Genomic DNA, 4680 nt, shown 5'->3' with positions numbered 1-4680 from the left:
TAATAGTGGAACTCCTTAACTCATATTCAAGACAGATTTCCAGTCTCCTACCATGTCTTTCATCATTTATTAATGCTTGTAGTATCTGAGAGGATGAGCTGATATGAATAGATTGCTGAGGAAGTCAAGAGCCCCATCTTTTGATTAAATGGGGATTAGCGTTAACCTTGATTGTGGGAATGCTGCCACCATCTGCATATTGGAGGAAAGCTGGAGCACTGGAGGCTCTGGAGAAGTGCAGTTTCAGATTTAAACAGTAAACTAAAGCAACTTTTGTATGCTGCAGTAGTGAGCAGATCTGAAGAGGGAGCTGAGATCTGCTGAAGTGAGGAGCGATTAACAGTAGAGGGTGGGATCTGCTGAACAGAGCAGGGGTCTGAGGAAGAAAACGATGGAGTGCTGTCAGTAGTGTTCAGAGGCCCAGTTGTATAGAGCAGGGATTTGCTGAAGCAGAGATCTGCAATAGTGAACGGAGGACTACCATCGGTAGAGTGCGGTGGTCTGCTGCAGAGAGAAGTGATCTGCTGAATGCGGTAGATATTGGTCTTTGAATGTTAAGGCAGATTTAGATGGAGCCAGAGATGGGACTGCTTTTGGGCAGAGATTAAGAATGCAGAGATCGGAGACCGCTGCAGAATCTGAGAGGATGAAGAATGTGTTGCTCCAAGGCGTCGGCAAAACCTTTTGATTTGGTCGGGAGCAGTTTATGAGAGTAATGTCTATTGTGGGTAGACGGCCACTGACTGAAGCGTTGATAATCGTAGGACATGGTTCCATGACAGACTGGTGGCTCACATTCATGAAATGATGACTTTGAAAGTTGAATAAGGTGCCTTGATGAAGCTGGTCAGATTGGAGGAGCAGCTCCAGATGAGGAAACACGAATCTGTGAACAGGAGTAAGTCACAGGAATGGATGCCTGATGCAGGGAAGCGGGACTTTACTGTGATGGTAGATTCTGAACTTCTCAAAAAGCAGCTGAGCACATTGCTTCATGATCAGGTCCTCGAAGAGGGGAAGAGTTGAAACTCAAGAATATCAGTTAATATAGGTAGGCAAAAGATTGAGGCAGACGAGAAACTCCTGAGAATCCCTTCGAGTGACAACGAACTGCAGAAATGGATAGAACAGCTGGAGTGTGCTAGCAAACCAGTGATAGCAAACCAGCTTAAAGACTTTATAGAACGTGCAGTGTTATACTGCCATCTAGAGGTTATGATTGGAATTAACCATTGTCTTGAGCGAGGCAGGGTAGAATATTTGGTTATTGTGATTAAAATCCCTGTCTATATAGAACAACAATTGCTTATTCTTTTAGATTTGAATATATTCGATAGATGTTTTAGGACAGTTAGTCATGTATATGAATAAGTTAACGCAGTATTTAGACGTCACAATTCAACGAGTTGAAAGAGCCCTCACAGGTTGTGAAAGTACAGCAACAGGAAGCCATAAGACTGCAGTACCTAGGCACAGAGCTCGCAGTACCTGATGAAGCTGCCTGGTCACCATGGCAACGTACCACACCCCTCAGTTACTCAATGAGGGAGTTGCCGTGGTAATCATGGTTTGAGAGGTGCCGGCGGAAGTACAGCAGTGTTGCAGGTTACAGTACAGCAGTGTCGTTGGAGCATGTTGAGACCAGTCAAAAGCACAAGCTGCCACAGGCTGAAATGGAGTATGTAATGGGCTGGATATATCTTTAAAAACGTTGAACGTAGCTGATGTAAATCCAGCACAGGATCTTCTGAAGGAATGATAAACTGTGCTGGCTCTGGGAGAGGGGGAGGGGCACTTGATTGCCAGTGAGGAGTAAAGAAAGATTCAGCTGACAGAGCTTTGTGGTGGATTTAAATAGAGGAGCAAGGCAATCACTGACGACGGGAATGTTGTTGTCTTGTCGAAGGAGCGTTGAAAGTTTTAGTGGAGGGCCAGTCTGTCTAATAAAGACTAAGACAAGTTGAGTAAGAACATAAGAACATAAGAACATAAGAAAGTTTACAAACGAGAGGAGGCCATTCGGCCCATCTTGCTCGTTTGGTTGTTAGTAGCTTATTGATCCCAAAATCTCATCAAGCAGCTTCTTGAAGGATCCCAGGGTGTCAGCTTCAACAACATTACTGGGGAGTTGATTCCAGACCCTCACAATTCTCTGTGTAAAAAAGTGTCTCCTATTTTCTGTTCTGAATGCCCCTTTTTCTAAACTCCATTTGTGACCCCTGGTCCTTGTTTCTTTTTTCAGGCTGAAAAAGTCCCTTGGGTCGACACTGTCAATACCTTTTAGAATTTTGAATGCTTGAATTAGGTCGCCACGTAGTCTTCTTTGTTCAAGACTGAACAGATTCAATTCTTTTAGCCTGTCTGCATATGACATGCCTTTTAAGCCCGGAATAATTCTGGTCGCTCTTCTTTGCACTCTTTCTAGAGCAGCAATATCTTTTTTATAGCGAGGTGACCAGAACTGAACACAATATTCAAGATGAGGTCTTACTAGTGCATTGTACAGTTTTAACATTACTTCCTTTGATTTAAATTCAACACTTTTCACAATGTATCCGAGCATCTTGTTAGCCTTTTTTATAGCTTCCCCACATTGTCTAGATGAAGACATTTCTGAGTCAACAAAAACTCCTAGGTCTTTTTCATAGATTCCTTCTCCAATTTCAGTATCTCCCATATGATATTTATAATGTACATTTTTATTTCCTGCGTGCAGTACCTTACACTTTTCTCTATTAAATGTCATTTGCCATGTGTCTGCCCAGTTCTGAATCTTGTCTAGATCATTTTGAATGACCTTTGCAGTAATGAAGCTGTGGTTTGGACGGTGCTGTTGCTGGGCTGAAAGCTGGATGGAGCAGGAAAGACTAACGCTGGAGCTCCTGTAGCTGAATAGAGAAGCTGAATGATGAGAAGAATCACCAGAGCAGGTAGGAAAATAATGATAATATCTTGGGAGCTCTGCGCAGAGAAGTGACCTGCAGTGAAAGGCACCGAAGTTTAGGTATTAGCAGTGAAGCACGAAATGACGGCGTCTGAGCGTTTGCTACAGAAACGAAACACTAGACAACGAAGGTGCAAGTAATCAGGACTTAAAAAGAAACTAGGTACTAATTGACAGGAAATTGGAAGCCCCCAGCTCCACGCCCCCCGAACTGCATTTAAAATAAGCAGCCTTTATATAAAAATAAATAAAAAAATAACTAAAGTATTGTGAGCAGTGTACCCCAGAAAACAGACTGAAAACCGGAAACATTGTGTTTTATTTTAATCAATCAATCAATCTTTATTTTATATTGTACCTTTCAGCGTGGACCATCATCACAAAGCGTTTTACAAGAGACGGACTTTGGAGATCTTTTGAAGATGGTAGAAGGAAGATTTGACTACGGAGGAGATGTGGGCATCAAAGGAGAGGTTACTGTCAAGAAGTACACCAAGGCTTCGTACTGTGGGGGAAGGCAGCAGCATACAGTTTCCGAGGTTCAGGGCAGCTATATTTAGATTCTTAAGTTGAGTTTTAGATCCTACTAGAAGGAGTTCAGATTTGTTAGTGTTCAGTTGAAGAAAACTGACAGACATCCAGGCCTTGATGTCTTGAATGCAAGCTGAGAGCTGGATCATAGCAGAGGGGCTACCAGGGTTGAGTTTTATGTAGAGCTGGGTGTCGTCAGCATAGGAGTGAAACATGAGGCTGTGTTGGCGGATGAGGTGACGCAAGGGCGTAGATTTACTAAGAAAAAGCACATGCACTCCAAAAAGGTGCAAAGTACAAAATGAAATCAGTATGAGAAAAACATTCCTCACAATAAAACCTCCATGACTGGAACTCTTGCTTCGCCTTGAATCAATACAAGCACAACATTACATTAACAAAAACAACAACAACAGCGGAATATGGCCATAAAGAAACCCGCAGCATGAACCGCATTTAACATAACTGTATTCAAACTGAGATTATTATTATTATTATTATTACTATTATGACTATGATGAAGGTTAAATGGGCGTCCTCCAATCCCACGACCAAGCCACCTTCTTCTACAGCCAGGAACTTGAGAGTGGATGTCAGCGAGCTCCCGGCCTCTGGAAGACAAAGGCCAGCCCTGCAGGTGTCCGCTTGAGCTCACACGGTGTTGGCCAGTAGGGGCCGCTGTAGTGTGATGAGGAGAAACAGTCCCTGCCCATTTCAAATGCGACACTCCCTCTGGAACCCTCGACAACCAGCAAATTCGCACAGCCAGGACGTGAACCTGCATCCCGCATCTCACATGTATATACAACTGTGATATTGAAGCTTATCAGCCTGCATTTCTTTCTGATGGCATCGTTCACAGCACTATAGGACTGCCTGGCTTGGGATTAGTGAGAGTCTGCTGTACATTAGGATTTTATGGCATGTCTGCTTCCAGATGACTTTTAAATACATTTTCAGATGTGTATAAAACTGTGAGATAGTTTTGATCAAACCATGTTCATTGAGGGATAATGAATGAAGTTTTTCAGATTTGTTTCACTGTTTAACCTTGCAAATCATTCACAAATATATATTATCTACTGATCCTGTTGGGTGCTGTGAAGACTGGGTCATCCGAACTCAACATCTTATAAGAAAAACAATGGAAATCAATTTCGAGATTAATGAAAAAGCAGTATTCTTGTTGATAGAATCACTTTATT

This window comes from Polyodon spathula, chromosome 20, assembly GCF_017654505.1.
Source record: "Polyodon spathula isolate WHYD16114869_AA chromosome 20, ASM1765450v1, whole genome shotgun sequence".
Taxonomy (NCBI): Eukaryota; Metazoa; Chordata; class Actinopteri; order Acipenseriformes; family Polyodontidae; genus Polyodon; species Polyodon spathula.
This window is presented reverse-complemented; position numbering follows the sequence as displayed.